The sequence below is a fragment of the Piliocolobus tephrosceles genome, chromosome 4 (genome assembly GCF_002776525.5).
Source record: "Piliocolobus tephrosceles isolate RC106 chromosome 4, ASM277652v3, whole genome shotgun sequence".
Classification (NCBI taxonomy): Eukaryota; Metazoa; Chordata; class Mammalia; order Primates; family Cercopithecidae; genus Piliocolobus; species Piliocolobus tephrosceles.
The window spans coordinates 150,550,765-150,573,481 of record NC_045437.1 but is presented as its reverse complement, the minus strand read 5'-3'; the positions used below and the strand labels follow the sequence as shown (position 1 = coordinate 150,573,481).

Sequence of the window (22,717 nt, the reverse complement as noted above, 5' to 3'; positions counted from 1 at the left end):
CAGTGCAAGAGATCAGCAAAACCCACAGGATAGGTTGTTGTTGTTGAGGGGCGGGTATAGGAAAGGAATTTGGGGGAATTAGAGCATGGAGTTAGGAATTACTGTTTGTAGGCCTTTCCACTCTGGACCCCAGCGGAATCATATGGACTCTAGCCAGTGGGAGAGGGAAGTTTTAGTGTTCCAAAGAAATCCTGGTAGCCTTGCAGGCAGTCTGTTCTGACCAAGGACTCTGCCTGCCTGGGCCATGGTGGAGGACAAGTCTAGCAGAGAAAGCCAGTGTTCTTCAGTTACTGCAGCTCAGCGAAAAATCCCACTGCAGGGCACTAGGGATGCCGGTACTGCAGAGGTAAGCAATAGGAGTGACTGGCTTAATCTATTCGAAAACCTCCTGGAAAGATCCCGAAGACCGTGGACCAAGGTGACCTGCGTGGGTGGGCGATCCATTAGCCGAATGACAGCGTTGCCGCAGAAAGTCAGAAAAAGGATATGCGTGGGAAGCGCAAAAGCGTGGGCTGGGCCTGCAGCAACGGAAAGGCGCCACGCTCGTGAGGGGAACCAGCGTTCCGGGGGCGCTTAGTGTGGGCAGGCAGGAAGCCTGGCTCCACTAGGACACACAGATTCTCTCCTGAGCAGCTGCGAACTATGCGCCCCTTCTACCCTTAAGAGATGGGATGGGAGTCCAACAAACGCAGCCATTGCTCAGACCCCAGCCCTTCTCTCCTGTAAGAAGCAGGTTCACCTCTGCCACCGCACTCGCATTTTTTTTTTTTAAGCCCGGCCTTTCCTAGGCGGGGTCAAGGGCCCCGCCCACCTAAGCCACGCCCATAGCCGCCCCGGGGCGGGGCTCCCCTCGGCTCCCGGCTGCCCTTTCCCCTCCGGCCTCTACCAGTGCTGCTGCGCCCTGCGGAGCTCCGAACACGTGCGCGTGAGTAAGGACCCCGAGGGGAGAGTCCTTGGAGGTTTCCCAGCCTGGGGAAAGAAGCAGTGTAGGGTGGCTTCTGCCGGGGCACGAGATGAAATTGGGGTTCGTCCCCTCGTGACCCCGAACTTGGAGGGCATCGGAAAGAGACCTGGGCCCCGGAGTCGTCCCCTGTTTTTCTACCGTCCCTCTTCTCCCTAGGGAGTCCCCTACAGCCTGACTCTGACAGCCTCGATCTCCCAGTGCCAGGGGCAGGGACTTTGGAAGGTTTGTGAGAAACAAATGTCCGGTGGAACTGAGTCAGCCCCTTTAACCCGATCCTTGAAAGGGGCACGCTATTTTTAGATCTGTTTTTAGACCCAGCGAACAATGAACCCTCTCTACTCATTTTCCTGTTCCTCTAAATTATTTGGAGGAAGTTAGGAGTGAAATTTGGGGATGGCTGGAAAAAGGTATGATCTTAGCCTTACATAAATTATAATGGTGACTGTGAGGCCGGGCGCGGTGGCTCACGCCTGTAATCTCAGCACTTTGGGAGGCCGAGGCGGGCGGATCACGAGGTCAAGAGATGAAGACCGTCCTGGCCAACATGGTGAAACCCCGTCTCTACTAAAAATACAAAACTTAGCTGGGCATGGTGTCGCACGCCTCAAGTCGGTAGGCTGAGGCAGGAGAATCGCTTGAACACGGGAGGCGGAGGTTGCAGTGAGCCGAGATAGCACCACTGCACTTCAACCTGGTAACAGAGCAAGACTCCGTCTAAAAAAAAAATAGTGACTATGTAGAACTATTTATTATCATTTGTGCAAACATTTTGGTTATTTTTTTTTTTTGAGACGAAGTGTCGGTCCGTCACCCAGGCTGGAGTGCAGTGGCAAGATCTCGGCTCACTGCAAGCTCCGCCTCCCGGGTTCACGACATTCTCCCGCCTCAGGCTCCCGAGTAGCTGGGACTACAGGCGCCCGCCACCACGCCTGGCTAATTTTTTGTATTTTTAGTAGAGACGGGGTTTCACCGTGTTAGCCAGGATGGTCTCTATCTCTTGACCCCGTGATCCGCCCACCTCGGCCCCCCAAAGTGCTGGGATTACAGGTGTGAGCCACCGTGCCCGGCCTAACATTTTGGTTATTGCTTTTAATCAGTAGTTGAGGTCTTGGCATGACTACTGCCTCCAATTCCTCTCACATCCAATACTGCAGTTATTTTTCTAAGTGCTGTTTTTATTGTCTTTCAGGAAGTCCTGTATTGGACTGTCTAGTTTTCCCACTGTTCACTGCCCATTTCTCTCACTGGATAACTTTTCCCTTTTTACTCACTCATATTCACCATCTGAGCCTTTTTTGGAATGTAGCTCCTCAGGTGTTTACAGAGTGCCCACACTATACCAGACATTATCCTGGGGGTTAGCTTATATCACTTAAGCCTCCCAACCACCCTATGTACAGAGTACTATTAGTTATATCCCCATTCGGCTTGGTGTACTCGCGCCTGTAGTCCCAGCTACTCACTCAGGAGGCTGAGGTGGGAGAATCACTTGAGCCCAGGAAGTGGAGGCTGCAATGAGCCATGATTGTGCCATTGCACTCCAGCCTGGGTGACAGAGAAAGACCCTGTAATATAATATCTCCATTCTACAAATGAGGAGACTGAGGTATAGAGAGGTTACTCGCCCAGTGTCATTTGGCTAGACACTGGTTAGGCGATAGAGCCAGGCTCCCTGATACTTGTTTAATCGACTCTTTTGCTACTGTTGAACTGCCATGGTGTATAAGTAACAAGAGGTGAAAACAAAGCTAAACAAGGATAAGCTATTGGTTTTATTGTCTGCTGTTGTTTCTGTGGCTTAGGCCTAAGATACCACGTTTCGAGGGCAAGGTCTCTGAGCTGCACACATGTTCACTGTTGGCTGACTAACCTGGAGTTGTTTCATTGCAGAGAGGCCAGCTGTGGCAGATGCAACTGCAGGTGAGTGCAACCCCTTCAGCTCTCTTGGCTCCAGCTGTAGGCAGCTGCCTAGGTTGTCTTGTACCTAGGCAAGTGTTACACTGCTGGGAGAACAGCAGCCAATAGCTGGTTGGCATTCTGGCCCTGGTTCGTGCCAACTCTGTGTTGACTACCCCAGGATGCCAGCATAGTTGCTTATCCATTAATGCAGGGGTGTTTTTTGGCTTCCCTGGGCCACATTGGAAGGATAAGAATTGTCTTAGGTCGGCCGGGCACGGTGGCTCAAGCCTGTAATCCCAGCACTTTGGGAGGCCGAGACGGGCGGATCACGAGGTCAGGAGATCGAGACCATCCTTGCTAACATGGTGAAACCTCATCTCTACTAAAAATACAAAAACTAGCTGGGCGAGGTGGCGGGCGCCTGTAGTCTCAGCTACTCGGGAGGCTGAGGCAGGAGAATGGCGTAAACCTGGGAGGCGGAGCTTACAGTGAGCTGAGATCCGGCCACTGCACTCCAGTCCAGGCAACAGAGCAAGACTCCGCCTCAAAAAAAAAAAAAAGAATTGTCTTAGGTCACACATAAAATATAGTAACACTAACGATAACTGATAGCTAAATTTTAAAAAAATTGCAAAAAAAAACCACCCTCATAATGTGTTAAGAAACTTTACCAATTTGTGTTGGGCTGCGGGTTGGAAAAGCTTGCATTAAGGTTTAATCTCTGAGAGCATGACTTTTTGCAGAGAGAATAAATCCAGACCTTCCTGAATAGTTCTGGTCCAACAGGTTTGGGTAGCAAGAAGTTTACTTGAATCATACCTTGGAAACGAAACAAAGCTAATGGGAAGAGGGGGTTGGTAAAAATAGATGGAAAAGTCACACCTTTTAGTGCCTACCAAGTGCTCAAAGGGGGCCAGATACAATGGGATTTTTGCTAATTTCATGGAAATTAAAGTGCATAGCTCCCACTACCCACCATAAAAGCTAGTCATGATTCCCTCTGTAGAGGATTTTACAACCGTAGTTATCTATGGGATTCCCTATTAGGGAAACACTGATGGGAATTCACTTTAAAATTATGGACATTCTCTAGCTCTTTAATAAAATATTAAAATATCGATTGAGGAGGCTCTGGGAAACTGAACAACTACAACCACACTAATTTCTCCTTTGGGCTGACAGTATATTCGCTTTAGTTGCTTACTGATTTTCAGAAATGAATAGTTGTTGCCCCATTAAAGTGAGTTCCTTTTATAATTGTTGCCCCATTATTGAGTTCCCTTTGTAGTAATTTTGTTTTGGAATGCTTTTTCCCAAGTGGTTGGGATGATAGGTGTGTGCCACCACAACCAGCTAATTTTTTGTTTGTTTGTTTTTTTAAGTTGTGGAGACAAAGTCTCATTATGTTGCCCAGGCTTTAGTAGAGATGGGATTTCACCATGTTGTCCAGGCTGGTCTCGAACTCCTGGGCTCAAGTGATCCTCCTGCCTCCCAAAGTGATGGGGTTACAGGCATGAACCACTGCACTATGCCTGGCCTGGAATGCTAATTTTTTGAGAAGAGGTTCTTTTGAGAAGAGATGACCCTCAGTTGCTGTGAAAAGTGACATCCTAGTTTCCACAGGAGGAACTGGGGAGGATGTTGGGGGGGCAGGGGAGTTGTTTATCAAAGCTTGTTTTGTTAGATCAGTTGGCATTCCCTTAATAGGATTCTCTCAACTAAATATGAGTGCTTTGTGTGAATGCCTCAACTGTGAATAGCCTTTTACATATGGGGTCTTAAGGCTAGTGATATCTGTAGGGCTTGGGGGATGGTTACCTTTATAGTACTCTAGGCAGGGAAAAGGCAAATAATGGTAAATAAAATAATTCCTGAGGCTGTAGAAATGAGGGTAAATCATAAATGGCAAGCAGCATTCTGTTTCCATCTCTCCAGATAAGGGTACTTAGGAGCTGTTGTTTTAGACTGGGGTGCCAAACATTCAAATTCATTGGGAATATAAAAAACAAAAAAGAAATTAGGTGGGTGTGTTGGCATGCACCTGTAGTCCCAGCTGCTTGGGAGGCTAAGCTGGGAGGATCACTTGACCCAGGAGATTGAAACTACAGTGAACCATGGTCATGCCACTGCACTCCAGCCTGGACAGAGTGAGACCCTATCTCAAAAAATATATATATACACAATGTATTGCTATTTATTCACCATTCTGTGTACTAGATCACTAAATTTGCTTGTCTTCCTTTTTAGGATGACTTGAAAGTAGGGCATCCTTCACCCATCTGAAGAGAGGAAATAGTGGCAGGTGACAGTCTGCATGTGTGGTTTTCAGGTAAATATCCCTGTTCATTCCAACATTGACTACCTCCTCTGTGCCAGGCCTGTTGGCTAGTTGGTATCTATCAGGAAACAACTGAGAGGTAAATTAACCTATATTTGTAACATCCGTGAAGGAAAGGACAGTATATGTTGTTTTATTCACTGCTAGATCCCAATCACAGTGCTTGGCACATGGCAGGAACTCCCTGAATGTTGGATAAAACAATTGAAAACATGGAAGGGGATTCCTGACAACAGGGTCTGCAATCAGTGCTTCCATGCCTGTTTTGCAGCCAACATTCGACTGATAGGTCTTCCACCTGGAGTGCCTAGGTATCTGAAACAATGAGAAAGCTGTTTCAGGAATCATCCAGCGGTTGTCAGCTATCCAGGCTTGTGTGGTGCCTGTGATGGTGTTACACTGTTGGAAGAGCAAGCACTGTCTTTATTGAGGTTTGGCTCCAAGCACTGTTTTAGTGTTGTAGCTGAGTACCTTTGGGCAGTGTTTTGCACCTCTGAGAGTGGAATGACTCCTCCTGTGGAGCTGGTCCTAGTCTGGGTGCAAACAATTTTTTTCTGTTAGAAAAAGGACTCTGTCTTAGGGACAGCCTGTCATTCTTTACATCTTTGAATCCTAGATGCCTTCACCTGAATATCATCTACCTCCATCACGACCCCAGATGTCTGACAGCCCTGTGTGACACCAAGATAAGTAATGTATGTAGTCTTCTTGTCATGTAGGTTCCAATTAAATTACTGCAGCTCAGACAGGGGTAGGGTACTTAAAATTATGATTTGAAAAATTATGTAGAGTATCAGAATTTTATTTTCTTTTTTTTGAGATGGAGTCTTGCTCTGTTGCCCAGGCTGGAGTGCAGTGGCTCGATCTCAGCTCACTGCAACCTCCGCCTCCCAGGTTCAAGTGATTCTTCTGCCTCAGTCTCCCAAGTAGCTAGGACTACAGGCACCTGCCACCACGCCAGGCTAATTTTTTTATTTTAAGTAGAGATGGGGGTTTCACCATATTGGCCAGGCTGATCTCAAACTCCTGACCTTGTGATTTGCCTGCCTCGGCCTCCCAAAATGCTGGGATTACAGGTTTTTTTGTTTGTTTTTTGAGACAGAGTCTCACTCTGTCACCCAGGCTGGAGTGCAATGGTGCTATCTCGGCTTACTGCAACCTCTACCTCCCGGGTTCAATCGATTCTCCTGCCTCGGCCTCCTGAGTAGCTGGGCTTATAGGCACGCACCACCACGCCCAGCTAATTTTTGTATTTTTAGTGGGGATAGGGTTTCACCATGTTGATGAGGCTGGTCTCGAACTCCTGACCTCGTGATCCACCTGCCTTGGCCTCCTAAAGTACTGGGAGTACAGGCATGAGCCACCGCGCCCGGCCAAGTATCAGAATTTTAGAGAATTCTTAGAATCTAAAGTCCAACCCTTATTTTCTAGAGCTCTGCTGTGCAGTAGCTATATGCTACATGTGGCTGTGTAAGTTGATAAAAATTAATCAATTTCTTAATCTCAGAATCTGTTTAGCTGCTGACTACCCTACTGGAAAACTCAGAGAACATTTCCACCAATTCAGAAAGTTTATTATGCACTGCTGTTCAAAAGCAGGGATCAGCAAACTTGCTGTAAAGGGCCAGATAATATTACATTTGTTCAGCCATGTGGTTTTTGCAACTATGTTTGCAGCTCTATTGCAAACACAGCCTTAGACAGTAGCAAGTCTATAGTTCTAATAGAACATTGTTTATAGACATTGAATTGGAATTTCATAAAATTTTCAGTGTCAAAATGTTTTTCAATGATTTACAAATTTAAAGACCATTCTTATTTTGAGAGCCATACAAAACAGGCTGGAATTGGCCCTCGGGCTATGGTTTGCCAACCTCTGTCCTAGAGAATGAAATTCAGGCCTTGAAAGTCGAACAGCTCATTAGTGACAGGTTCAGAGACAGTAGCAACATGTCTCCCTGAAAAATTTAACGTTATCGATAGCTTTGCCTTAGAATGTTATACTCTTCATCTTTTAGGGCACTAAGGTGACTGCAAGAAATTAACCAGTAGTAAAAATAGTCTGTTTTTTGTGTGTTTAGGATTTGTGTTTTTTTGCATGGGTTACTTATACCAGTTTTCTCCACTTTTAATGTGCTCCAAAGGGAGACGTCTTAAGAAAGAATAGCAGTCTACACTTCTCAAATTCAGCCACAATCTCAGTCCAAGTTGGTAAAACCAAAATGGCTCCTAAGGAAAGAGGAAATTTTTGTGTTATGAACAGTTACAGTATTTTAAATCTGAGTCCTCAAGTTCTAAGACAGGTTGTCTTCCTGACTACAGTAGGGCTATCCATGAGCAGAGAGAGGTTCCTATGTTGCTACTTGAAAAGAGATAATTCATTGGTATTTCTGTTCCTGTATTCAATATCCCAAAAGGCATCAATGGTATAGTCATGTGCATTTAAATAATTTGATGGGATTTCCTACTTGATAAATAAAGTTAATTATTCACCTACATATCCCTCTTGTGTGTGTGTTTTTTTTTTTTTTTGAGACAGAGTGTCGCTCTGTCGCCCAGGCTGGAGTGCAGTGGCCGGATCTCAGCTCATTGCAAGCTCCGCCTCCCGGGTTTACGCCATTCTCCTGCCTCAGCTTCCGGAGTAGCTGGGACTACAGGCGCCCGCCACCTCGCCCGGCTAGTTTTTTGTATTTTTTTTGTAGTAAAGACGGGGTTTCACCGTGTTAGCCAGGATGGTCTCGATCTCCTGACCTCGTGATCCGCCCGTCTCAGCCTCTCAAAGTGCTGGGATTACAGACTTGAGCCACCACACCCGGCCTTTTTTTTTTTTTTAAGCAAATAAGTTTATTTCCTGGTGAGTCTAAGAAGATTAGTAAAACATTTCAGAGTAGTTTTTAAAATCTTTTTTGATACAGGGTCTCAATTGTGTCATCCAGCCTGGTGTGCAGTGGCACAATCACAGCTCACTGCACCCTCGACTTCCTGGGCCAAGCAAACCTCCTGCCTCAGCCTCCCAAGTAGCTGGGACTATAGGCACATGCTACCATGCCTGGCTTCAAAGTAGTTACTTATTTTTTTTAAAAACAGGGTCTCACTCAGGCTGGTGTGCAGTGGCGTGATCACAGCTCACTGCAGCCTCAACTTTCTGGGCTCACGTGATCCCCTGACTCAGTCTCCTGAGTAGCTAAGATTACAGGTGTCACTGTGCCTGGCCTCGAAGTAGGTTTTTTTTCTCTTTTCTTTTCTTTTTTTTTTTGAGACGATGCCTTGTTCTGTTGCCCAGGCTGGAGTGCGGTGGCACGATCTCAGCTCACTGCAACCTCCTCCTCCTGGGTTCAAGCAACTCTCCGGCCTCAGCCACCCAAGTAGCTGGGACTATAGTCGCACGCCACCACACCTGACTAAATGTTTTTTTGTATTTTTAGTAGAGATGGGGTTTTGCCACGCCACGTCGGCCAGGCTGGTCTCAAACTCCTTACCTCAGGTGATGCACCTGCCTCAGCCTCCCAAATTGCTGGGATTACAGGTGTGAGCTACCACACCAAGCCGAAGTAGTTTTTTTCTGTTAATCTTTTCCCGTGCTGCAATGGAAACTGGAATGAGACTGGCAGGGTAACTGGTCTGTAAATACCCAGGCTGCCAGCTGCCATAGGTAGCAGTAATTACAAGTGCCTCTTTTCATTGCTTAGGCCAAGTTTCAGGTCTTAGGCCTGTACCATATTAAGAGGAAAAACTAAAAATGAGGGTTTTCAAACATCCCCACCAACCTTGAATTTTAAAAAAATGAAGGAACCACAACTAATAAACACTATTCCTGGCACCTGTCCATGATTTCACTTGCTGGGTTGAAACAAACTAGTCAGTGGGATTTTATGTTGAAATTTTAGTCATGTCTTACTCAAATTTCAACCAGTAAAGTAAAACCCAGAGGGATAAATTCTGCAAGTCCCAAAGGGACACAAAGAGATGGCTAAGTGCCTAGGAATTCACACAAAGGAAAACACCATGCTAAGAGCTACTAATTAAGAACTTAAAAAGAGTGACAATGACTCCTGTGAATGTTGTTTCTTAATTAGGGCTTTGTGAACAGCTCCAGTTAATGGACCTGTCAATATACTCTTGAAAAACAATTTCACTGAATTAACAAATTAACTGTAATAACTTAAAAATCTCTGCTTAGCAACATCTTTATCCTTAATGCTATTTAGGAACACTTATAATGAGCCAACTTGCTGAGTCATAAATTTGTCAGTTTAGTAGCCTAGGGCTTGTTCAGAGGAGTCCCTGCTACTTATTTGGCCTTTCTTGCCCTCCAGTAAAGGCCCTTTAGGGTGTAAGAATGTTCTGTGCTGCTTCTAAAGGGTGATATACTCATTGGGAAAGCACAGTAAAAAGGACTTTAAATTTTATTTTATTTCACAATACTTTTAGATTTATAGAAAAGTTGGGAAGATGGTACAAAGAGTTCCCATATATACCATACCCAGTTTCCCCTAATAACATCTTACATTGGTATATTATGGTTGTCACAATTAAATGGGCTAATATTGATACATTAGTATTAACTAAAGTCCATACTTTGTTCAGATTTCATTAGTTTTTATGTAATATGTTTTGTCTGTTCCAGGATCCCATTGAAGATACCACATTACACTTAGGCTCCTGTTGGCCATGACAGCTTCTTAGACTTGTTTTTAATGACCTTGACAGTGTTGTTTTGTTTTTTTTGTTTGTTTTTATTTGAGATGGAATCTCTGTCGTCCAGGCTGGAGTGCAATGGCTCAATCTCAGCTCACTGCAACCTCCGCCTCCCGGGTTCAAGTGATTCTCCTGCCTCAGCCTCCCGCGTAGCTGGGATTACAGGCACAAGCCACTGGGCCCACCTGCCTCCTAAATTCTTTAAACATTCCATTTTCATTCTGTGGTCTTAGTTTATTCTGTCATGTAGAGATTAGTGGTTGAGCCTGTTGTCTTTGAGAGTGGATGCTGTAGTCCTTACATGGCTGATTTTCACCCCATAAGCTTATAGTAGAGGATGAGGATTTCCTTTTTTTTTTTTTTTTTTTTTTTGAGAGGGAGTCTCGCTCTGTCACCCAGGCTGGAGTGCAGTGGCGCAATCTCGGCTCACTGCAAGCTCCGCCTCCTGGGTTCATGCCATTCTCCTGCCTCAGCCTCCCGAGTAGCTGGGACTATAGGCACTTGCCACTACGCCCGGCTAATTTTTTTTTGTATTTTTTTTTTTTTTTTTTTTTTGAGACGGAGTCTCGCTCTGTCGCTGGAGCTGGAGTGCAGTGGCCAGATCTCAGCTCACTGCAAGCTCCGCCTCCCGGGTTTACGCCATTCTCCTGCCTCAGCCTCCGCAGTAGCTGGGGCTACAGGCCCCCGCCACCTCGCCCAGCTAGTTTTTTGTATTTTTAGTAGAGACGGGGTTTCACCGTGTTAGCCAGGATGGTCTCGATCTCCTGACCTTGTGATCCACCCGTCTCGGCCTCCCACAGTGCTGGGATTACAGGCTTGAGCCACCACGCCCGGCCTTTTTTTTGTATTCTTTAGTAGAGACGGGGTTTCACTGTGTTATCCAGGATGGTCTCAATCTCCTGACTTTCCGGTCTCAATCCGCCCGCCTTGGCCTCCCAAAGTGCTGGGATTACAGGCATGAGCTGCCGCGCCCGGCCATGGGGATAGGGATTTCATTATTAGCTGCTAAAAGGGAGAAGCCAAGCCCAGAACTAAGGGTTCTGATGAGTTGGAGAGGAAAGATCCCCCTCAAGGCAAAGAGCCTCTGAGTTATAATCTGTGCTTCACCAGAGTGACAATGGTAGAACTTCTCTTTCTCAGTATTAATTCTCTTGGAGAGAACTCTAGGGTTGTCTAAACCTGTTCAAATAGGCTGGCTACCCCAGCAAGTGATGGGTTGGATATAAGGCAAAGAACAGGAAGGGTGAAAGGAGGCAAAACAAACAAGTTCTGTCCCAGCCTCTGCTACCTCTAACCCCATGGCATTCTATCCTTTTCTACACTGGGCTTCCATTTCTTACCCCAACCATGATCTGTTCTTCCAGGCACTATCATTTAGTTTTCCAGGCACTTGACCTCCTTCTGATTTGTATACTCCCTCCAAGGCTGAGTTGCAGTGAGTGACAATAATCTGTGCTAATTACTTATCTTGCCAGAAGACTCACACCCTTTTTAAAGGGTTTATGGCTTTTATTAACTGAATTCTATGCTAGATGTTAGGGATAAATGGTTAACAGGACACAGTCTTGCTTATCTTGCTATGGTCTGTCAAGCCTTATGCAGTCTAGCCTTATCTCTCTCAGCTTCTTTATCATCCTTAGATTCCCTTGTTGGCCACCCTGGTTTCTTTCAGACCTTAATTAGCCTTTTGTCGCTACCTCTCTACACATGCTGTTTTTCCCTTCTGGTTCCATCTTGACATTGTCTATTTTGAGATCTCAGCTCAGTTGCAGAGAAGCTGCCTTCCCCATCTGGCCACCCATTCTATGTGTCATAGTACCATGTTGTACCATAGAGCTAGACACAGGTGCCATGTTGTGTCTTGAAATGTGTTCACGAGCTTCCAAAGGTTTACCTCAATCCCCTTTAGCCAAGAAGCCTCAATTCTACTGACAGTTGGTAATAATAACCTTTCTGTCATAATGTACCCAAAACAGAGTAACAATATCATGCTTTTCAGTAATACTCCAGTGAGAGAGGCTAAGAGTACTGTTTTTGTTCTTGTAAAAGAATTTTTTTGGACATGAATACAAAGGTGTCAGGTTACCAAATCATTTACTAGTAGACCCTAACAATATGTAGGAAACTAAATGTAGCCTTTAAACATTAAGTGATGATAATGGATTTGGCCGGGCGTGGTTGCCTATAATCTCAACACTGAGAGGCCAAGGAGGCTGGATCACTTGAGGCCAGGGCAGGACCAGCATGGCCAACATGGTGAAACCCTGTCTCTACAAAAGAAAAAAATTAAAAATTAGCTGGGTGTGGTGGTGCATGCCTGTAATCCCAACCACTTGGGTGGCTGAGGCACGAGAATCACTTGAACTTGGAAGGCAGAAGTTGCAGTGAGCTGAGATCGCGCAACTGCACTCCAGCCTGGGCAACAGACGGAGACTGTATCAAAAAAAAAAAGAAAATAATGGATTTGCAGAGACTTGCTATTTAGATTTCAGACATCTGTTAACTAAAACACATGTGCGGGCTTTTGTTATTATTTCAGTAATCTGTAAATATCTTTATATTTGAGAAAATTTGTGAAACATCTTTGTGTGTAAATTGACTTGCAGAACCTCTCTTACAAGCAGGCATATTGGTAAGTAGCTGCCAGGATATAACTTACAACCAGATTGAAGTGTATAATTATAACATGTTTATTATTCTGGGGTTCTATAAAAAATAAAATATTTAAATCTATGATTTTTGTCATTAGGGTATACTTTGGGACATGTGGTGCCAGAGAATATCAATACCATTTACTACAATGTTGACCATGTTAAATACATTTAACACATCTCTTCTTTTAACGGCCCTACAAGGTACATGTTACTTGCCCAGAGTCACAGTCACAGAGGAACTTGTGTGGTGTTGAATGAACCTGGCTCCAAAAGTAGTGTTTGGTTTAGGAGCTTTCATATATTAAGTCTTGTAAATTTCTGCTTCTTCAATCATCAACCTTGTTCAATCTAACATCTTGAAGGGACTACTCAAATGCCTTACTTACAGATTCTTACACCAATTCCAAATGCCAAATACCTTGTTTCAGACGGTCAACATCTCGGCTACTCTTGCAGTGGGTTCTGTTTGTCCTAATGGAACAAAACATATAGTCTTTTAGATTTTTAAAAAATATTCCTCTGGAAAGCCTTAATGAATGCCACATTCTAATCCCTAGTCTTGCCCTATGATATGATTTATCACTTTTTATTAAAATTCTTCAATGCTTGCCCTATTGTGTCTTGAAGAAACTATGGGTTATTTTTATTTTTATTTGAGACAGAATCTCGCTCTGTCACCTGGGCTGTAGTGCAGTGGCAAGATCTTGTCTCACTGCAACCTCCGCTTCCCAGGTGCAAGTGATTCTCCTACCTCAGCCTCCTGAATAGCTGGGATTATAGGGGTGCACGACCACACCTGGCTAATTTTTATATTTTTAATAGAGACCAGCTTCACTGTGTTGGCCAGGCTGAACTTGAAATTCTGACCTCAAGTGATCTGCCTGCCTCAGCCTCCCAAAATGCTGGGATTACAGATGTGAGCCATCACCCCTGGCACTATGACATTTACAAATTAATTCCTCAAGGGTTTACTTAAATTTTTAGAGGACGGAGATGAAGTTGGGTTCCCTTTATATATGTATATGCCTGCTCAATTGGGGATATAATAAGATTTGGGGCTGAGCATTGTGGTGCAAGCCTGTAATGCCAGCTTGAACCAAGAAGGCCGAGGTTGCAGTGAGCAGAAATGGAGATTGTAGCACTGCACTCCAGCCTGGTAACAGCAAAACTCTCAAAACACTTGAATAGGCACATTGTAAAATCATTACATGATAATACAACACAAAGTAATTCTTAGATTATTTCAAGAATATTTGCGGTTAATTGGTCTAAAAAATTACATAATCTCCCTACGTGCTAAAACATTTGCTGTCTGGGCGTGGTGACTCATGCCTGTAATCCTACCTCTTTGGGAGGCTGTTGCAGGAGGATCCTTTGAGTCCAGGAATTCAAAGCTGCCATGAGCTATGATGGTACCACTACACTCCAGCCTGGTGAAAAGATCCTGTCTCAAAAGAAGCATTTGCTAAAATGGTCGACATTCGGCACTCCCAAGCTTACAAAATGTATCTGACTCCAAAAGCCACAGTAATGCTTAATGAAGAAACCCTGGAAGTCTATCAGTTAAAAAGAGAAAGCTTTATTCAAGGCTAGCAAAGGCAATTAGGCAAGAAAAGGAAATGTATGAAAGGGAAAAAACGTTATAATGAGGTAAGATTACTTGGAATGCTGTTTCACCTGAAAATAGTTAATTGAGGTAGCAAGTAATCAGTTTTAATACAAATTTGTGCTTAACAAGGGGGATAAGTAGGAAATTGAAAGGAAAATAAGGCTTAGAATAATTAAGTTATGTATGAAGAAGGCATTGGAATGATGACTACAATAGAGGCCTAATAAAGTAAGTCATACCATGTCCAAGGAATCTCAGCATAGAATGGAAATTGTCAGTTTACAACAGTTGCTTTTGTAAACACTTGCTTTTGTAACTGGACAAGATGATTCTAACATTCATATGGAAAAATACAACAATAGTATTCTGCAAAATTAAGGGTGAAGAAGGAATAAAACACAAAAACAATAGAAGGTAGCTCAGGCTTGTAATCTCAGCTACTTGGGAGGCTGAAGCAGGAAGATTTCTTGACCCAGGAGCTCAAGGTTGCAGTAAGCTGTGGCTGTGCCTCTGCACTTCATAATCTCAACTACTCAGGAGGCTGAGGCAGGAGAATCCCTTGAACCTGGGAAGCGGAGGTTGCAGTGAGCCAAGATCCTGCCACTGCATTCCAACCTGGCCAACAGAGCAAGACTCTGTCTGTGGGGAGGGGGAGGGAATTCTGTGGAGTGATTGGGGTGTAGCCAACTGGAGGCTCCACTTTTACTTGTGGGTGACATGATCTCTCACCTGGAAGCTCAGCTGGGCTTGCTGACTGTAGCATCTTTGCTCTTTTCATATGGCTTGAGATTCTCACAGTATGGCAACAAGGTTCTAAGTCGATAAAAGCAGATCTTGAAAGTTCATTTCTGGGCTGGGCATGGTAGCTTATACCTGTAGTTCTGGCACTTAAGAAGGCAAAGGCAGGAGGATTGAGTGAGTCCAGGAGTTCGAGACCAGCCTGGGCAACATGGCAAGACCCTGTCTGTACAAAATTTTTTAAAAAGAAAACATTAGCCAAGCGTGGTGGTGGGCATGCTCCCAAATACTGGGAGGCTGAGATGGGAGGATTGCTGGAGCCTGGGAAGTCAAGACTGCACTTTAGCCTGGGCAGCAGAGCAAGACCGTCTCAAAAAGAAACCCCACCAAAACCAAAACAAAAGTTTGTTTCTGTATTCTATTATTCTGTAGGGTAAAGCCAGTCACAGGGCCTTCCAGATATAGGGTGAGGGGAAATTAATTGCATTTCATGAGAACAGCAGCACAGAATTTGTGGCCATATTCAGAAGAATATATATATATACACACATATATATGTACATAAAATGCTTTGTATATGTATAGTAACTTCTTAGAACACATGAGAAATATAGTAGTTGCCTTTCTTATTGTAGGTATATCTAAATCGGGAAACTTGATAGGACATCAGTAAAGTGGCAGAATAGAACAGTCTGGTGCTTAGGACCTCACAGAAACACCAATTTGAACAATAATCAATACAATAAAATACCTTCACAAGAACTAAGGAAGCCAAGTGGCAGATAGTACCTGGGTATGGCACAGAAATAAGAAAAGATGCAAGTGAGAACCGGATTTGCCTTGTATGCAAACTCCAGCCCCACCTCAGTAAAACCCACTGACTGGCAGGCCCTCACAGCCTCATACTCCAGGCTGGTACCTGCAACTCCAGGTCAGGTTCAAGCACCTGTGGACCTACACTTCAGGCTGGCTCCCACATACAGACTTCAGGCCCACTGCTGCACATCCAGGTGGCAGGCTAGCCTACCACATATGGTGTGCCCAGTGTCTGGATGAGCTGACTGCTGAAAGATTTTCTCAGTTAAAGCCAGGCGTGAAGACCAGAATAAGTGTCCCCTTAAAATATGTGGATACTAACGCATGACCATAAGGATCATAAACAATCAGGGAATCACAGAAAGGTGCAAAATAAATCACCAGCAACCCTAAAGAAGTAGCAATTTATGGACTGCCTGACAATTAAAAATAATGTTATTGAAGAAGCTCAGTGAGCTACAAGGGAAATCCAGATAGAGAACTAAATGAGGGCTGGGCATGGTGGCTCACGTTTGTAATCCCAGCACTCTAGGAAGCCGAGGCAGGTGGATCACCTGAAATCAGGAATTCCAGACCAGCCTGGCCAACATGGTGAAACCCCATCTCTACTAAAAATAACAAAATTAGCCTAGTGTGGTGGCACATGCCAGTGATCCCCGCTACTGGCTAGGGAGGCTGAGGCAGGAGAATCACTTGAACATGGGAGGCGGAGGTTGCAATGAGCGCCATTGCACTCCAGCCTGGACAATAAGAGCGAAAGTCCATCTCAAAAAAAAAAAAAAAAATTAAATGCGATCAGGAAAACAACACATGAACAATATGAAGTTCAACAAAGAGAAATCATTAAAAAGAAACGGGCCTGTAATCCCAGTTACTTGGGAGGCTGAGGCAGGAGAACTGCTTGAACCTGGGAGGCGGAGGTTGCAGTGAGGCAAGATCATGCCACTATACTCCAGCCCGGGCAAGAGAGCCAGACTCCGTCTCAAAAAAAAAAAAAACAAAAACGGAATAATAGTACATTACCCTCAATGGTAATTAAAATGTGTTATCAACTGCTTAATAGAGCATGTAAATAGTGGTCTATTCTACTAGACACCTGAGCTCCATGAGAACAGAGACCTTTTATTTTGTTTACTATTGTGTACTGGCAAGTGCCTAGTACACAATAGTAACAAATAGTCTCTCAAATATTAGTCAGCTGCTGAATATCAAATGGTTGACCTCAAAGGTGTGTGAATTCCATTTTGTCATCTTTTAGGACTTTTACCTTTGTCAAGCTTAATTTTCTCATCAAAAGAAATTTCAAGAAAAATAATGTTATTGGCCGGGCGCGGTGGCTCAAGCCTGTAATCCCAGCACTTTGGGAGGCCGAGACGGGCGGATCACGAGGTCAGGATAGCTGGCTAACACGGTGAAACCCCGTCTCTAAGAAAAAATACAAAAAGCTAGCCGGGCGAGGTGGCGGGCGCCTGTAGTCCCAGCTACTTGGGAGGCTGAGGCAGGAGAATGGCGTAAACCCGGGAGGCGGAGCTTGCAGTAAGCTGAGATCGGCCACTGCACTCCAGCCTGGGTGACAGAGCGAGACTCCGTCTCAAAAAAAAAAAAAAAAAGAAAAAGAAAAATAATGTTATTGATGACAGGACTCCTCATATTCACCTAATACATTTTAATGGATTTTGTGGTGTCAGAATATATGCCCCCAATCTTTTCTTGCTTTTTCCTCTACTCAAAATTGGAAAAGGTCCTCATTACCATCTCAAATCCATACTCTATTCTGGCATTGAAAGTTTCATCACAGGGCCGGGCGAGGAGGCTCATGCCTGTAATCCTAGCACTTTGGGAGGCCAAGGTGGGTGGATCACCTGAGGTCAGGAGTTCGAGACCAGCCTGGCCAATGTGGCGAAACCCTATCTCTACTAAAAGTACAAAAATTAGCTGGACGTGTTGGCATGTGCCTGTAATCGCAGCTACTCGGAAGGCTGAGGCAGGAGAATCACTTGAACCCGGGGAGGGTGGAGGTTGCTGTGAGCCAAGATCGCGCCATTGTATACTAGCCTGGGCAACAACAGTGAAACTCTGTCTCAAAAAAAAAAAAAAAGAAAGAAAATTTCATCATTAAGCTGTACCAAACTTGTCACTTAGACCTTTCAAAGTCTCACCAGCAGTTCTTGCTTTGAAAGGCCCCATTCTTTACCATTCCTGAGGCACACCCACTCCCACACCCAAATGTGAATACAGCTTTTTACCCATCCCTGTTCACAAACAGGCCCACTTTGAGCACACAAACAGCCCCACTTTGAGGTCAAACTCCTTGTCAATCTCTATCAAACCAAGATCCTAAGGGCTGGAGGTTTGTCTTTTCCATCATTGTAGAATGTCCTTTATGAAATAGGCATTTGATGAATGAAATCTTGCATTAATTTTGGTGACCGGGCATGGTGGCTCACACCTCTAATCCCAGTACTTTGGGAGGCCAAGACAGCCAGATTACATAAGCCCAGGAGTTCGACACCAGCCTAGGCAACATAATGAAACCCCATATCTACAAAAAATGCCAAAAAAAAAAATTAGTTGGGTTTGGTGATGTGCTTCTATAGTCCCAGGTACTCAGAGGCTGAGGTGGAGGAACACTTGAGCCCAGGAGATCAAGGCTACAGTGAGCCAAGATGGCACTATTGCACTCCAGTCTGGGAAACACAATGAGACCCTGTCTCAAAAAACAAACAAACCAACAAACAAAAACCAAACTTTTGTTTCTTTTGTGTCTTTTTGCTGATAAGCCCCTAAGCACCTGTTATATTTCTTTTGAATCTCCCACATCATCACTAAGTTAAATAATTACTCAGTTGAAAAAGTTTGACTTTCTCTGCACAATCACCAGATGGCATTAGAACCTTATGCAAACATGGGTAGGTGTGTATCTGAACTGAGATTTGATAGGCGGTCATGTTTCTGTCTGCTAGAGGACCACAGGCTGTTTCATCTAAGAGTTGAGAACAAGATCAGTTGGAATCAGACTTGCAGAGTAGAAAGCAGATAAGCTTTTGAGTGGAAGACTCAAGAGTCACTGAAAAGTGGGATCCCCTCCAAAAAAATTTTGTCTTTCCAAAGCTAGCTACATGGTGGGTTTAAACATCATCTTTTTTTTTTTTTTTTTCTTGAGACGGAGTCTCACTCTGTCACCCAGGCTGGAGTGCAGTGGTGCGATCTCAGCTCACTGCAAGCTCCACCTCCCAGGTTCACGCCATTCTCCTGCCTCAGCCTCCCAAGTAGCTGGGACTACAGGTGCCCACCACCATGGCCGGCTAATGTTTTTTGTATTTTTAGTAGAGATGGGGTTTCACCATGTTAGCCAGGATGGTCTCGATCTCCTGACTTTGTGATCCATCCGCCTCGGCCTCCCAAAGTGCTGGTATTACAGGCGTGAGCCACCATGCCCGGCCAAGCCCAACTAATTTTTTGTATTTTTAGTAGAGACGGGGTTTCACCATGTTGGCCAGGCTGGTCTTGAACTCCTGACCTTGTGATTTGCCCACCTTGGCCTCCCAAAGTGCCGGGATTACAGGTGTGAGCCACCATGCCTGGCCAGCATCATCTCTTGAGGGAAGCCCCAGCCCTTGATGAATCCTACCAAATTCCTTTTCCAAGCCTTTCAAATGATTGGCCTCAAAGATGTGAATCACATTTTGTAAGCTTTGCTCAAACCTTGAAAAACAGAACATAAGATACAGATTTAAGATTGCAGTTCCACTTTCACAATGGCTATTTAAACATTTTCCCTCCCTGTGCGTGGTGGCACACGCCTGTAAGTACCAGTACTTGGGAGGTTGAGGAACGAGGATAGCTTATAGCCCCAGAATTAGAGGTTACAGTGAGCCACAATCAAGCTACTGCACTCCATCCTGGTGACAGAGCAAGACTCCATCTCTAAATATATAACCTGTCTCTAAATTTATATATATGATAAAAAATAAATACATAAATATATAAATTTCCCTCTTGCAGCTCCAGCTCTCAACAGAAGACTTTCTCACAGAGAAAACTGAGGTTACTTGACTATAATGTCCATGTCTTCCTTCTACCAATCTAATGAAATTTAAGCACTGTCTGCTCCATACCTCCTAGGGAAGCAAGGAAATTATCTTGCTTCCCTATCCTTTCAGGAACCTCTGTTATGGATTATCCCATCTCCTTGTATTTCCAACAATTTCTTCGCTAAGATATCCTTACTGCCAATTAGTTGTGGTCAAGTCCCTTACGTAGTAAAACAAAAAACTCTTAATCCTGCTTTCTCTCCTCTAGTCTCTTCATAGCCGAAATTTTCTGTATTGAATAGTTTTTGTCTTCCTTCTTCCCATATTCAGCCCTTCCAGTCTGACATTTCACGCTTTAGTGGAAGCAACTCTCAATGTTACCACTGATACCCATGTTGCTAAATCTTGTAGATGTCATTGGTCTTCATCTTGACCTCTTTGTAGCATTTGACCCTGTTGATCACTTTGTCCTAGAAGTATTTTTGTTGTTGTTTTCAAGGCAACACAATTTCTGTGCTTTCCTTCCTCTGCCTTCCCCTCACATATATATATTTGCTTTTCTCCCCCTACCTCTGTCCACTAAGTGTCCTGTTCTATACTTGATTAAAGTTCCTCAAGGATTGGTGCTCAGGCCTCTGCATTCACTTAACTTTTTTTTGAGACAGAGTCTTGCTCTGTTGATCAGGCCAGAATGCAATGGTGTGATCTCGGCTCACTGCAACCTCCGCCTCCCAGGTTCAAGCAATTCTCCTGCCTCAGCCTCCCAAGTAGCTGGGATTACAGGCGAGCACCACCACACCCAGCTAATTTTTCATATTTTTGGTAGAGACGGGGTTTTACCATGTTGGCCAGGCTGGTCTCAAACTCCTGATCTGAAATGATCCACCTCCCAAAGTGCTGCGATTACAGGTGTGAGCCACCGCGCCTGGCCGCTCTTTTATTTTTTAAACATGGTCCCGCTCTGTTGCCTAGCTGGAGTGCAGTGCCACCCCCTCCCAAGCTCAATTGATCCTTCCACATCAACCACCCTGGACGCTGTCTACCCTCGCCCCAGAGTAGCTGGGACTACAGGCGCGTGTACCACCATGCCCAGCTAATTTTTGTATGTTTTGTAGAGACATGGTTTCACCATGTTGCCTAGGATGGTCTTGAACTTTCTGGCCTCAAGCGATCCGCCCGCTTTAGCCTTCCAAAGTGCTGGGATTATAGGTGTGAACCACCACGCCTGGCTTTAAGTTTATTTTTGAACTCCTGTTACTTCATTTACAGCATTAACTTGTAAATTTGTCACTAACCCACAATCTTTCCCTGAGCTCAAGACCCATATATCCTTACCTTAAATCCATATCCTTACCTTAAAATTCATGTGTCCGCAACTGAACTTGTGTTGGATAGTATTAAATAGGACTTGTATTACCCAGTTTATCTTAGATTCTGCATTTGAATTTGTAACCCCAGGGAAATGGCCCTTTCCTACATCTCCAGCCCTTTTTAATGTCTATGCGCAGGAGGCTGAGGTGGGAGGATTGCTGGAACTGGGGAGGTGGAAGTTGCAGTGAGCCATGGTCACACCACTGCACTCTAGCCTGAGCAACGGAGCAAGACCCTGTCTCCAAAAATAAACAAAATACAAAAAAAAAAAAAAAATCTGCAGTTTCCCAAAGTCTACCTCAGAGTTTTCACACATTCTGATCCCTCTGCCTGGGGATGCTTTATTCCCTTCACCTAGTTAGTTGCCTACTCATCAGATATTAACTCAAACCTCAGTTTCTCACGAAAGCTTCCCATCCCCTCAGATTATTCACTCATCTCAAATACACACATATTTATTGGTTCAAAGTCTGCATAAAGTGTAAGCTCCATGAGGGCAGTGCTTTTGTCTCCTTTCCTGCTGTTTGCCTGAGGCCTAATATATTACGCAGTAGGTACTCAAGAAATATTTCTTGTATCACTGAGTAAATTAGATTGAGATAAAGTAATATTGTGAATCAGTGGCTTACTACTTATTTTGTAGATAAAACAATTTACCCTGTCCTGAGATGGTAACTTCATTTTTTTTTGAAACGGAGTTTCACTCTTGTTGCCCAGGCTGCAGTGCAATGGCACGATCTTGGCTCACCGCAACCTCCGCCTCCCGGGTTCAAGCGATTCTCCTGCTTCAGCCTCCCGAGTAGCTGGGATTACTGGCACGCACCACCAAGCCCGGTTAATTTTTGTATTTCAAGCAGAGATGGGGGTTTCTCCATGTTGGTCAGGCTAGTCTGGAACTCCCGACCTCAGGTAATCCACCTGCCTTGGGCTCCCAAAGTGCTGGGATTACAGGCGTGAGTCACCACATGGCCAAGTAACTTCATTTTTATGGCTATGCCATTTCAGGTTGTGCCTTGTTGAGTCATCAAGACTCCACTGACTAGCTTTTTCACCTCTGTTAAATTACATAACCTTTTTTTTTTTTTTTTTCTTTTTTCTTTTTTTGAGACGGTGTCTGACTCTATAGCCCAGGCTGGAGTGCAGTAGTGCCCTAGGCTCAAGGCAACCTCCCCCTCCTGCTCAAACTATCCTCAGCCCCGTCCTCTGTACCAGGTGAGTAGCTGGGACCACAGGTGTGCACCACCACGCCCAGCTAATTTTGTATTATTATTATTATTATAGAGACGGAGTTTTGCCATGATGCCCAGGCTTGTCTGGAACTCCTGAACTCAAGTGATCCACCCGCCTCGGCCTCCCAAAGTGCTGGGATTACAGGCGCCATCTACCGTGCCTCAAATTACATAACCTTTTAATGTCTCAGTTTTGTGATCTACCAAATGGTATCCCCTAGTAGCCGCCTCTCAAGGTTATTGTAGGGTTATGTGTAAACTGCTTATTGCATTGCCCACCCTATAGAAAGCACTCCATATTATAACCATTAACTGTGCTGGAAAATTCCCAACTCTCCAGATGCGGAGTTCTGCAAGGATGGTTGGG

The 22,717-nt window shown here is 44.6% G+C and overlaps 1 long non-coding RNA gene and 1 other non-coding gene across 4 annotated transcripts; both read left to right on the top strand.

Annotated features, from left to right (window-relative positions):
- The first annotated feature begins 520 nt into the window (after positions 1–520).
- LOC111528539 lies at positions 521–20,138 on the top strand. 3 transcript variants are annotated; one of them, XR_002727052.1, is made up of 5 exons: positions 826–925; positions 2,855–2,884; positions 5,111–5,192; positions 5,818–5,896; positions 19,722–20,138. It is a non-coding gene; the product is annotated as an uncharacterized LOC111528539 (long non-coding RNA). The 3 variants fall into 3 exon arrangements; XR_002727055.1 differs by lacking the exon at positions 19,722–20,138 and adding an exon at positions 9,829–10,235; XR_002727049.1 differs by lacking the exon at positions 19,722–20,138 and having other exon boundaries at positions 521–925; positions 5,818–6,403.
- Positions 5,549–5,749, top strand: LOC111531044. Its single transcript, XR_002728118.1, has one exon. It is a non-coding gene; the product is annotated as a small nucleolar RNA SNORA74 (small nucleolar RNA).
- Positions 20,139–22,717: the final 2,579 nt, after the last annotated feature.